Below are 14,403 nucleotides of genomic sequence, written 5' to 3' on the forward strand. Positions count from 1 at the left end.
AAGTTTTACATTCTAGTTTTTGGCACTTTCTCCAGCCCCCTGTATATTCTGTTCTCTGTAAATATTTAGTTGGTCCTTTTACATGCCTTAAAGAGTTTCTTCAAATACATGCTCAGATCACACTCCCCCAAAGACCTAAGGACCATCCAAAATAACCTGCAGATCTCTGAAGTTTGGGCATCTCTCTCTTCTCTGGTACTCTGTCCTGTTTACTTTAGCCCCCTTAGCTTGCATGGCCTTCAAGCCCCATCTCATCACCTTAGGAGGATTTCTGAGCTCCATTGGTTTCCATTTTTGGTTTAGCATCATGGAAAAATTTTCTAGTCAATAAGTTAGGGCATTGCTAGGGCTCACTTCATTTGTTTCTGGTTTTTCAGGGACAGCTGGCTATCTTTCATTTCCTGATCTTCAATATGTTAAGCCCTGTTGTTTCATATATTTTCCCCTATTCTTTTAGTTGTTTGTGGTGAGTGGATTAACCTGGTCTTTGACCAGAAAGTGAAATTCTCATTTACCTTTTGAAAATGTAAACATTCCTTTAATACTAGCACATAGTGTTTCCATATCCATCTAACTATTTTATCCATAAGGTTAGACTTAATCCTTTCCACCTCTAGGCACAGGTCACAATGTCACATGTTGTATATAATTGCATAATTTTATAATAATATTCATTAACTTACAATATTCTATATTTTGTCTTCTCTATTATCTCTATTTTAAATATCTTCTGATCTGAGGATAGCCTTTTTTTAAACTTGTCCACACAATTTACATGTAGTAAATTATCCAAAATTGTTGTTAGATTGAATTAACCACTGTATTGATATAATACTACATTAACCACTTGTGTTGATATGCTACTACATTCATAAATCAGTAGTTAGAAAGTATAGTAAACAAACTCACGGCTTATGTGACAATATCCACATAATAAAAGAATATAAATATTAATATTTATAATAAAGAGAATTTAAAAATATTAATATGATTTATAATAAAATATCATAATAAACAAAAATATCTATTAATTAAGTAATATTAATAATAAACAAAAGTGGAGCCCCATGGCCAGAATCATTTGAGTTTACACTAGATTTTTAGTTGTATTTCTTAACTTTCTCTTTTTACATTTATTTTAATTTATTTTATTTCAGAGAGAGGAGAGAGAGAGAGAGAGAGAGAGAGAGAGAGAGAGAGAGAGAATCTTAAGTAGGCTCAAAGCTCAGCACAGAGTCTGACACAGTGCTTGATCCCACCACTCCGAGATCATGATATGAGCCAAAATCAAGAGTTAGATGCTCAACTGACTGGGCCACTCAGATACCCCTTATTTCTTAACTGTCTAAACTTTAGTTCACATATTCCTTAACTATAAGAGAAAAACTAAAATACTTTTAAATTTTTAAAAATGTTTATTTATTTTTGAGAGAAAAAGACAGAGTGTAAGCAGGGAAGGGGCAAAGGGAGAGGGAGACACATAATCTGAAGAAAGCTCCAGGCTCTGAGGTATCAGCACGGAGCCGAACAAGGGGCTCAAACCCACAAACTGCAAGGTTTTGAGCTGATGTTGGATGCTCAACCAACTGAGCTACCCAGGCGCCCCAAAACCAAAATACTTTATATTTTATGGGCACTTTGGGGTTGACCAATTAAGGTAAGATATACAATAGCTTAGCCTTTTGAATATATTCAAGTTATTAGGAGCAGGGTATATAAATATGAGTGGCAGAAAATAATACGTAAAAATGGTTTAAAGTTCAGGATTGTGTTTTTCTCCTATTATGTCAAATCTGGAGGTCAGGCAATTCCATACTTATGTCAGCAACTCAATATGTCATCTAGGGTTAGACTCTCTCTATTTTCACTGTCTCCTTCATAGCACCATGTAGGATTTCACTTTTATGTTTGTCAAATGGGTGTCATGGTGTCATTAACCACGTTCCTACATAACCACATTCAGTAGCAGGGAAAGAGTAACTTTTCTTTGTGCATTTGTTCTTTACAATGACGAAGTTATCCTTTTCTTGAGGAATCTCAGCAGATTTTAATCCATGCAGTACTGGGCAGAACTTCTTTGGATGGCTAATCCTAAACCAAATGGACACAAAAATTTCAATTTTCTTCAAAGGTATTAGATTCAGCTCTTCCCCAGGTTGCTTAGTTTAAGTGACTAAAATCAAGTGAGGACTGCACATAGGCAGGCACATTGTTAGCCACATTATTTTAAAATTAAGAGCTAAGTATATAGCAAGTAATAGCATCTTTCATTTAGAGACACACACACAAAAAGTGGCAGAAACATATTGTTTCCTAACATTTTTCTAAATGCCAGTGCTTTTTATATTTTTCATCCTAGCTTACTCATGATTAAAATGCCATGAAAATTCTGTGAGGTAAATGTCTTATTATAGTGATATATTTTTATCAAAATTTAATGAAAAAGTTCTGAATTAGCACAATCAGACACAATTAGGATAAATGTGTTTTGATACACATGTACTTTAGCAAATTAAAAATAATCTTTATGGAAAATACCTATTTTTCTGCCTTGGCGTGGCATTGCATTAGTATACTCGGGCTGCCAAAACTGTGTTCCACAGACTGCATTAACTTAAACAACAGAAATCATTTTCATAAAGTTCTGGAGTCTGGAAGTCTAAGATTAAAGTGCCAGAAGGTTTGGTTTCTCTTGAGTCTTATCCCCTTGTCTTGTAAATGACTATCTTCTTGCTGTGTCTTCAGATGTCCTTACCTCTCTGGTGTCTTTTCCTTATTTTATAAGGACACCAGGCAGTTTGGACTTGCACCCTCCTCCTTTATTACCTTACTTAATCTTAACTACCTCTTTAAAAACTCTGTCTCGAAATACAGTCAAATTGGACGTTAGCACCTCAATATACAAGTTTTAAGGGAACATGATTCGGTCAATAACAGGTATATATTTCTCTACGTTGATTAAAGTTGCTACCTATCTCTAAGTTATATTTGTGCCTTGTTTCCATATTCCAAATGATATTTTATTAATCTACAAAACACTGTAAACCCAATGTTTTGAGTTTCCCTAATCTAAATTAAAAAGTGATTTAAAAAAAAATAATTAGAAAGCACACATACACCTTTAAAAAAATTTCTCACCTCTCAAAAGTCACTAGTAACCCCCAACTGCAATATTTTCCATGCTTTCATTAAAGGTGTTATAATGGTGAGAAAGAGCTTTTCATATATTGGAGTTTTAGCCTTGATAACCCCCTTGACTACCAATCAGTCTGGATCCTCCCACCCCCACCATTGTTATTTAATTTAAGGCATTCTAGACAAAGTGCTTGAAACAACTTTCTTGCAAAAATCAATTCAGTAAGAATAAAACCTACAAAATATACTTCAAAATGAAAATTATAAGCCAGTGCTTTCCTCCTGACTACATTCAGCAATAAAATATTAAATGGAACATTCAGAAGAACAATTAACGAGCTTAGCTTTACAGCTGTCTGGTGGTCTGCAAGATTCGATTTTTTTTTTAAATATATTTTTTAATGTTTTTTTAATTTATTTTTTATACAGAGAGAGACAGAGCATGAGAGGGGGAGGGGCAGAGAGAGAAGGAGACACAGAACTGGAAGCAGGCTCCAGGCTCTGAGCTAGCTGTCAGCACAGAGCCTGACGCGGGGCTTGAACCCATGAACGTGAGGTCTGACCTGAGCCGAAGCCGGAGGCTTAACCGACTGAGCCACCCAGGCGCCCCAAGATTCGATTCTTTATCGGCTACTAGAAAAATCACCAAAGATTACTTTACCTGTTCTAAGTGAATATAGAGCCGCCAGCTCAGCGGTAGGGATAGGAACTACTTAACGTGGACTTAAAGTTCTTACATTTTCATTTTGGAAAAATTGTTTTATAATTTTTCGGTCGAGTTTGTTTAGTGTGAAAATAAAATGTTGGTATTACATATAACTAAATCTTTCCAAATAAATTGCTCCTCACCCTGGAAATGTTTGAAAAGTCATTCCTGATGTGTCTGCTCCAGGTAAATCAATCACATTAAAATGTCCACCTTGCAAGTCCCTAATGAATATTAATAGGAAAAATCCATAAATGATAAGCATATTGTAAGAAAAACACTGTTGTTTAAAGACAGATATAATCATAAGAAATAGTAATGCTTTATGAAACTAACTATATATGCCTTTTTTTTTGTAAACTAATTGAGGGGCACCAGGGTGGCTAAGTTGGTTAGCATCTGACTCTTGATTTCATCTCAGTCATGATCAGACAGTTGGTAACATTCCAGCCCCACATCAGGCTCTGCACTGACAGTGTGGAGCTCATTTGGGATTCTCTATCTCCCTTCTCTCTCTGCCCCTAGCCTCCTCATACTCCCTATCTCTCAAAATAAATGAACTTAAAAAATTCAAAAACAAAAACATAAGGGGCACCTGGGTGGCTCAGTCAGTTAAGTGTCCCAACTTCAGGTCAGGTCATGAACTCATGGTTCATGAGTTCAAGCCCTGAATAGGCCTCTGTGCTGACAGCTCAGAGCCTGGAGCCTATTTCAGAATCTGTGTTTCCATCTCTCTCTGCCCCTCCCCTGCTTGCACTCTGTCTCTCTCTCTCTCTCAAAAATAAACATTTTAAAAAACTTAAAAAAAATAATTGAGTATCCATTTTTAATAAATTACACACCTTAAGTGGAAGTGAGATGAGGGGGGCAGTTAGCAACTGGTTACTTAAGAAGAGATGGGAAGGATAACAGATTACAAAGTGAGGGGGAAAACCCACTTCTTAATAACGCACTGCTGATTGAATGTGCTGCCACAACAACAAGGATTTATTTCAGTTTGTATGAGTTCTTTCCTTCATTTAGTAATCTTAACTCTTCAGAAAATAATATGCCACTCTGTGGTAACACAGCCTCTTCTTTTCTGTCTCATGGTGCAAGAGCTCTGAGATCCAGGTGAAAAGACTCTTTATCGAGTGTTGTAGTCTGGGAAACGAGGGCCCTCCACGTGCTGTGGTAACGGCACCTCTACTGCATCAGCTCCACGGGCCCTACTTCACTGAAGTCCTGTTTCAATGAGGTCAGACAACAGCAATTTGTTATGTGGGTCATGGCAGAAGCCTTCTTCTCAACACTACACAGAATGACTCCTTTGTCAATATAAATACATCCTAATGCATTTAGTCTCCCTGGAGGCCCTATTACACACTCAAGAGCTATCGTGCCAAATTCTGCCACTCAGCATTATAATATCTTTTCATCTTGCCTTTTCCCCCCACTTTATAATAGAAGTGAATAATGCACACACATATAAAAGATAAAGGTGGTTTTTCTTCTCTAAAAAACATTTTATTTTGCAGGCATTATTGAGAATGAATATCAAATTGGGCATGTTAGCATTTCAAAGGACAGGATATAATTCAACAGAAATATTACATTATGAACTCAACTCATTCATATTTTCCCACCAATATTTGTTTCTATAAATCTTTATTATTTCACCTTCATCCAAATAAATATGTATGTGCACAATATGAAAAATGGAGGAAGTAATCTTCCCACAAAATTGTAAACTGAAATAATTCAGTAAATAGTGATTTCAGAATTATCTGGCTCCATATAGATATGTTTTCCTATTGTTACTAGTATCATTCTAAACTTCTTATCTTTAACATTCTTCAATTTCTGGAATTTTAGATTCAAATATTATAAAGCAATTAGAATGAATGCATATTAAAGAATATAATATGGTCTATATTATGATGAAAGATTTTGTTAAAGATGTACTTAGCCTCCATTTTCCCCACCTTTTCATTCATAAAACAAATAGAAAGATTGGAGATTAATAGATTCTTTTCAAATATTAATTTATTTTATATTATTAGTTTTTCTATGGTATCTTAACTTAATAATCTCCACATTAACCCCGCTACTATGAAGAAAATGTGACCATACACAGACTAACATCCAACTCAGGATGGATAATGGTCTGAATAAAAATGCTGAGTTTCAAATTGGTGGATATTGTTCTATTTTGACTGCTCTGAGAAAAGGAGATTTGGGGCCAAAAAGGTCAGGTTTTGAAGTGCCTGTGTAATGTAGCTTTGAGACGAAGAATGTTAACTCGGACAAACTTTAAAAATGCTTTCCTCAAAAATCTGTATAAATAAATTTTAAAAAGGCAACCTTATTCTCAGTAGGTCATAAAGCCTAGAGGCAAAAAGCCTTAGACAGGATGCTAAACAAAGGTTATTTGCTGTTTTAAGATTCAAAATTATTGTACTCCTCTTGTTCTTTGAAACTGACACTCGATTTTAAAAGATGTAGTAATAGAAGTTGTGCTTTATAAGTTTGAATTTGAAAAATTAACTCCAATTTTAAATATTCATTAATATTCATTAATAAGGTTGGAAAACAAATACATACCAGCAAGTAGCTACTTCTCTGAAGCCGTGTCAAGTCGTTAAAAGAGCAACATGTTATACATACGTGCTCACATTCTGACACTGATCACTACCAAATGTCTGATATGTCAAAATGATGTTTAATAATAGAAAATATTATTATTGAGGCTTATTATATAAGTACTTTATAAGTAATTCGCAAATATGCCTTGATATTCACACTTGCTTCCTCTTACAAATGTTATCATTACTGACAAAGAACCAGAGTTAAGATTCTAGGATTGACCTTCAACCAGTGTGGAATGGGAGATGGTGACTAAATACTGCCCCTCCCCACCCTTTTTGAAACCAATCGAGATATATTCAATATTATATTATAAGTTCCCGAGGAGGTAAGAGCTCTGTTACTAGCTAGGGAACTATAATTACACAACCAATATTCAATTTCTATTATTTTTCTCTCAATTCTCTCACTTCCTAATGGTAGGACCTAGAAACAACCTTCCAAATGAACTACTTGCCACAAAATCTTTGACTGAGAGTCTGCTTTTAGTTAACTTGAAGTAGGTCGTTACTACTAGACACGACCCTGGAAAGCACAATCTTGGTATAAGATTCAGGAATTTCATCAGATAGCAGTAAGGATTCCATCAGTGGTAGTAAATGCTTATAATAACCTTTGGCATGCTGCAATGTTAAAGCTTATAAGACTCATTCACCTGGATAGACTGTTATGCATGTTATGGGGTTATTTATGCAGCATTCATCATGTAGGCATGATCAAATATTAACTTCCTTGGCAGCCTTACTACGGTCTTTGGAAAGCTTCCAGATGGGTGAACCCAAGGAGGTGCAGGAAGAGAGGTGGCATCTAGAGAGGGCAGCAAAGCTCTGTGCCCCTTCCCACATAGACCTTTTTCTATGCATCTCTTCCATCTGGAAAATCATGTGTATCCTTTAGCATATAAAATTACAAATAAACTGGTACACAGTAAATAAGCTCTTCCTGAATTTTAAGAGCTGCTCTAGAAATTTAATCAACCCCAAGGTGGGGGTTGTGGGAACCTGTGGGAACCTGTGGGAACCAGATGACAACCTGGATTTGTTTTTGGCATCTGAGGTGGGGAGACTGAACAGTCTTGTGGGACTGAGCCTTGAACCTGTGGGATTTGATGCTCTCTCCAGACTGATAGTTTCAGAATTGAGTTAAATTATAGGCTGTTTCAGAGAGTTGACTGGTGTGGAAAAATAGCAACAACAACAACAACAACAACAACAACAACACACACCTGGTGTCAGAAGTATTGTGAGTATAGTTGTGTGGGAGTAAAGGAGAAACACAGGAGGAAACTGGAGATTTTCCGACACAAAGGAGAATTTCTACATCTTTCAAGAGCATTAGAAACATAATCTGAGCTAAGAGTGTTATGAGGTGATCCAGACCACCATCATACCCTGGGGTGTATGGAAGCTGTAATTAATTCAGTCTGTTCCAGGCTCATCTTACAAAGGATCCAATCAATATACAGACATACCATGAGATCACTACCCTGGTTCTTGAGTTCATCATAATGATGAATATTCTTAAAATCTGGAAGAACCTTCACATTGCTTTCCTGATATTTGTTGAAAAGAGAATGACAAAAAGGCAAAGTTGAAGCCCTTTAAACTGCTTGTCTCTTGGGGTGCCTGGGTGACTCAGTTGAGGGTCCAACTTCAGTTCAGTTCATGATCTTACGGTTCATGGGTTTGAGCCCCACATCGGGCTCTGTGCTGACAGCTAGCTCAGAGCCTGGAGCCTGTTTTCAGATTCTGTGTCTTCCTCTCTCTCTGACCCGTCCCTGCTCATGCTTGCTCTCTCTCTCTCTCTCTCTCTCTCTCTCTCTCTCTCTCTCAAAAGCAAATAAAAACATTTAAAAAATTAATTAAATAAATAAACTGCTTGTCTCTACCAAGATAGTTGGAAATTGCATAAATCAATAAATTGTTCCTTTTTTGTATCCGTAAATAGTCCATTATATAGATGTGATACATTTGTATATTCATTTATCTGTGGGAAGACATCTTGGAGGCTTTAATTTCTTTGTGATTATAAATGAACAGAGTATCTACAAGCATGAACATACAGGTTTTTGTACAACAATAAGTTTTTACTTTAACTATCCAGAAGCACGAGTGCCATACTGTGTGGTAACTCTATGTTTCACTTTGTAATTAGCTGCCAAATGATCCTTCCAAAGTGACTATGCAATATTTAATTCCAACCAGTCATGAATAAAACTTGCCAGTATTTTATATTGTCAATCTTTTGGGATTTTGAACCATTTTATAGTGCACAAAGATATCTCATTATTGTTTAAATTTGCATCTATCTAGTGATAAATGATGTTGAGAATCTTTACATATGCATATTTTTCATATATCTATCATCTCTGATAAAGTGTCTATTGATATCATTTACCATTTTTGTACTGGGTGGCTTATTTTCTTGTTATTGGGTTTTAAGTGTTCTTTACATATCCAGGAAAAATGTCCTTAATTAATAGCAATTTGTAAATATTTTCTTTCTTTCTGTTCATGGCTTGTATGTTGTCCTTTGGGAATGTTAATAAAGTACAATTTATCAGTTTTTTAATATACTGTACATTTGTGATATATCTAAAAATTCATCAAACTCAAGGTCAAAGCAATGTCTTTTTTATTTCTATAATTTTATAGCTTTACATTTTATGTAACTTTTTTTGAAGTTCATTAATTTTTGAGAGAGAGAGAGAAAGAGACAGAGTGTGAGCAGGGCAGAGGCAGAGAGAAAGGGCAACAGAATCTGAAGCAGGCTCCAGGCTCCAAACCCTCAGCACAGAGCCTGACATGGGGTTTGAACTCAATGAACCATCAGATCATGACCTGAGTTGAAGTTGGATGCTTAAGTGACTGAGCCACCCAGGTACCCCTGTAGTTTTACATTTTATATTTAGGTCTATTATCTATTATGAATTCACTTTTTATATAACTTATAGAAACCATAAGTACATGCTAGAACCTAATAGAGATTCACTGGAAGAAGTCACATTAACCTTAACTCTAAGATTAATTCAAAAGAGTTTACTTTTAGTAATTGTATAACCAGGATAAAATTAATATTGATCTAACTCAAGGAAACAAAGCACCATGAATGGGAACAAGAATAAAATATGATGCTTATCAGGATTAATAGTTTTTAATGCCTGCTTGAAATTATAGCCAGGAAAGATGATTCACTAAAGAAAAAAAGACAAAAAAAAAAAACAAACAGAAAAAAGAACCTAGATTAAAATAGCACCTACAAATGAAAAATAAAATAAACTAAAAAACATGACTTTAACAGAAAATCAAATTCAGCTAACAGAAAATATAAAAATTAAATGTCAGATCACAGTGTATTAGAACATAAAAATATAAAATACAGAAAACTGATTAAGAGGTATAGATGATAGAAAAAGAGTTTAACAAATATTTAATTGGAACTCTACGTTAAGAGGCAGGTCGACGTGAAATTTAGAGACCAATACCTGAGGATTTTCCAGAATTGATGAAAGACACAAACTTGTAATTCCAAGAAGCCAGCAAATCCAAAGCACAAGAAATATTAGTAAATTAATTCCTAGATACATCATAATAAAACTCCAGAATACAATAACTAGTGGAATGGAAATAGATGGGGTTGGGAAGAAAAGATTAATTACTTTCTGTAAGAGGAAGAATTAAGTTGAATATTATTTCATTATCTCATAGTTTTAACTTACTTTTCATGGTCATCCTTTATTTTTTTTCTTTTCCTTCCTTCATCCTCTCTTCCTTCCTTCCTTCTTTCCATCCTTCCTTCCTTCCCTTCCTTCCCTCCTTTCTTCCTTCCTCTATTCTTGGATCAGTCCAGAGAAGTAAAACTCTTATTTTCTCTGTCCAAACACCAATAATTATACTGGGAAAACCAGTGGAAGTCCCAGCCATAGCCTTGCCTCTTGAGCACACTGTGCATGAATACTTTCATGAAGTGGGCATTCAGCTGCTCCAGGGTCGCATTCCCCTTTCCTACACTCTGTCTGTAATGCCCAAATATGTCATGGATTTCATCTGCTATGTCAATTTTGTTACTCAAGAAAAGATCAGCACATGGCTATTGTTTCATCACTTATTAAAGCCTTATATCAATTTTGATTTCCCTGGGGCAAGGATGATACACACAATTCAACAGAAAGAAAATCCCATTAAATGCTGGCACATAATTGTTCCAGACCTGATGTGCTTCCTTGTGTCCACCAGGATCAAAATTGGTAAAAGTCATTCCAGCAATTTTCAGCTATTCTGATGTTGGATCTACTGTTGAAACATGTTGGTCCAATCAGCCATCACTGAGATTTGAAGAGGAGTGGTCTTGCCCTTACCGTCCAAATCCAAGAACAAAAGTTTTCCAGATTCCTCGTAGAGGCCTGGGAACAGGAGCACCCTGCTGAAGCCATTGTAGATGCATTCAAAGTCATTGCTTTTTATTTATTTATTTTTATTTTTTGGGTCTTTATTTTAGTTTGAGAAGCAGACAGTGAGTGGGGGAGGGGCAGAGAGAGAGGGAGACACAGAATCCGAAGCAGGCTCCAGGCTCAAACCCACAGACTATGAGATCATGACCTGAGCCGAAGTTGGACGAAGTAGGATGCTTATCCAACTGAGCCACCCAGGCACCCCGCAGTCACTGTTGATGGTTACTATGGCCTGAGGGTTCCTCTGGCAGCAGCAGGGGATTTCAGCCCTCCCATGCCTCCCACAACACTCAAACATCAGCACCCAGGACCCCCAGCTACTTCTCTTTTCTTATTTCTAAACATGTCCTTTCTCTTGACAGCCATGTAGACAGGTAATTCATCTAAGATCACATTCACTCAGTTTCAAAGTTCTTTTCCTCTGTTTGGTGTCATTCATTTTCATGGTTTTACTCGTAATTTTTATTAATTAATTACACATTCTCAGAGATCTTGTTTAGACATTCTGTCCTTAATGATACTGTTTTCTACAGGACTGACAGAACTGATTTTTAACATAAGGAGACAATTTTTCTAAGTGTTGACTAATTTGAATTCCCTTCATCTGTTTTAGGATTAAGAGTGAATAAACCACTTGAATGTTTGTTTAACACAGTCATCATTTTATATATAAAAATATAAATGAGAATCACTAAGGTGACCTTATGAAATTAGTTTGAATGTAACATACATTAAAAAAATCTGACATAGGACTAAGGTTCTGCATCTGTTCAAATTTGGAAAGACTTCACATTACTCTCTCAGATGATGTCTCCCTCTGTGCATCCTATGTAGGATTTTCCTCTTTCTTTGCTCAAGATGTGTTTATCTCTTTTTGCTGCTTAAAAATAACTGATAAAAAGGCAGAGATATGCACATTTGCTGCTGTTGACACTTTGCTGTGTAGCTCATTCTAATTTCCTGCCACCAGCTCCCAAACTGATCTATATCTTGGCAATTTTCTGAGACAATCTGCTCCCAAGTACCATCTACAGTTTTAAAGATAAAGTCATTATTTTTACATCCAAATAACAGCAACAAATGACCTTTACACTTCTACTAAAACAATGTCTGATGATTACTGATAAGTTTCAGTCAAGACTAGAGAAACAACCCTGATTCATGCTATAAAAATAGTAAAATTCATTTAAAGACTTGAACATATTCCTTTTGCCCATTCCAGAGACACTTCAGTTTCATTGCTAGACTGGCTGCTTTGTTCACGCCATCAAAAAAGGCGAAGAACAGGCACGTGCATGTTGCTGTTCACTCTACCATCTAAAACAGGAAGTCAGTAGCCTAGAATGTTAGAAAACGTATGTCAGGACTTCTTCCAACCATCTCACTCCACCCAAACAATAATCCTTTCCTCCTGATTCTGAGCGCCTGAGAGCAGTTGCCCTTTTCGATCTGGAGGGAACTTGGGTAGCAGAAGATAAATTAGATTTTTGGTTTGGTTTATTGGCTTCTTTTTTCCTCTTGTCAGTATTCCACTTACACTGTTTCGTATTGTGCACCCTTTTTCCCTCCTCACCAAAAGGCTGACCCCAGAAGACAGAAAAGAGCAGACTTCGTTGCAGCCAATTAGAGAGGGAAGATTTCCGGGAAATGGGATACCAGCATCACAGTGATTCTTAAAGATCTTTAAATTTAACAAACATTTACCAAACACTTTAGTATGTGCAGGGCTCTGTATTAAGTTCATTTTTTTCTGTCTTCTTGAGAATATGTCTAACAGCTTGAGGTACTTACATTAAATATGATTCCTATTAAAAAATCCTAGAAAACTATGTATTGGGCCAGTAAAAGACTGGTATTTGATATTTAATATAGGAGCTGATTTGTTCTTTATTTTCTTATTTATAGAAGATATATAGATGATATATAGATATATTATAGATATACAGATAGATATAGATATCACACACACACACACACACACACACACACACACACAGACACACACACACACCATGAAACAACTTACAGCACACAAACACCTATGTATGCTCCCTATACTCAATTCTCAATGTCTTGACTTGCAGTTCTAATTTACAAAGCTAACTTAACTCAAATCATCAATTTGAAAATGTTTTAGTGTTCAGGAATGACATGTAAATTTCAGGGTTTTTTTTCTTTATATATAAAAGAACAAAATTCAATTATTAGGGAGTTGTTTGGTTTTTTTTCATTGGTTTAAGTAATCTAAAGGGAACAAGTAGTTTGGAATTGAGAAAAAAAGGAAGCCAATTTTATTTATTAGGAAATTTGTAAATTTTATCAGGTTCTTTTTTAAAATTTTTTTTAATGTTTATTTTTGAGGGGGAGAGAGATACAGAGCATGAGCTAGGGAGGGGTAGAAAGAAAGGGAGACAGAATCCAAAGCAGGCTCCGGACTCTAGACTCTTGAGTGTCAGCACAGAGCATAACCTGGAGCCTGAACTCATGAGCCATGAGATCATGACCCAAGATGAAATCTGATGCTTAGCCGATTGAGCAATCCAGGCACCCTCATCAGGTTCTAAAATCAAACTATCATAAGATGATTAGATTATAACTTTATAACAACCTAGTTTTTACAGAATAAACTTTGTAAGGTAACATAGTAAGTTGAGAATCTAGTGTAGTCTCTCTGATAACACACACACACACACACACGCGCACACACACACGCACACACACACAAAGCCAATGTACCCACAAAGTACAAAGGTAAATTATATAAACTGAAGTGTTATAACCTGATTTGATATGTGACTATGGCCCAGTGTTATATAATCACTATTCTACTCTCTTTTATGGACTCACGTAATGAATTGGGAAGAAGAGTTATTATAGGATGAATTGCATCCCCTGAAAATGTATATGCTGAAATCTTAATCCCTAGTACCTTATAAGGTGACTGTATTTTGAGAAAGGTTATTTAATTAAATTGTAATTCTGGCTCTTCAACAAGCTGACAAAGTGAGAATTTTCTTGGCCGCAACTGATTTCTATTTCCAAGAAGTTCAATGAGGATGTGCCTATTTTAATGCTTTATTATAGATCTTGTGCTTTCATATATTGTGTTTGAATGTTAACTTTGTTAATATCTTGTTATATGTAGATATGTAATAAATAAATCATATTTATCATGTATGGGAAATCAATGATTAGCTAGGTTCACTGGAAGAGCTTTAAATAGTTCTTATCATCTTTCTAGAAGACCCTTAATGTTTTAAACTATTTCTAAAGGTTTTGTTCAAATAATCTTGTTGTACCCAGATTTTAATATCGTCCCCAAAAACCAGAGACCGCCAGGAGGCCGAATCACGCATGCAAAAGCAAAGGGCTTTATTACAAGCTTATATAAGCTCGGTCTCACAGGCTCCACCAGCACACTGGATCCACGTGGAGCCAGCCCCAAGCATGGCGGGGCAGGGCCTTTTATGAGTTTGGGAAGGGGGAG

At 35.9% G+C, this 14,403-nt stretch overlaps 1 pseudogene; it reads right to left on the reverse strand.

The window, feature by feature from the left end:
* Positions 1–10,306: 10,306 nt before the first annotated feature.
* LOC115293554 overlaps positions 10,307–14,403 on the reverse strand; it is an 80,130-nt pseudogene continuing 76,033 nt past the window's right edge.

The sequence above is a fragment of the Suricata suricatta genome, chromosome 6, assembly GCF_006229205.1.
Source record: "Suricata suricatta isolate VVHF042 chromosome 6, meerkat_22Aug2017_6uvM2_HiC, whole genome shotgun sequence".
Taxonomy (NCBI): Eukaryota; Metazoa; Chordata; class Mammalia; order Carnivora; family Herpestidae; genus Suricata; species Suricata suricatta.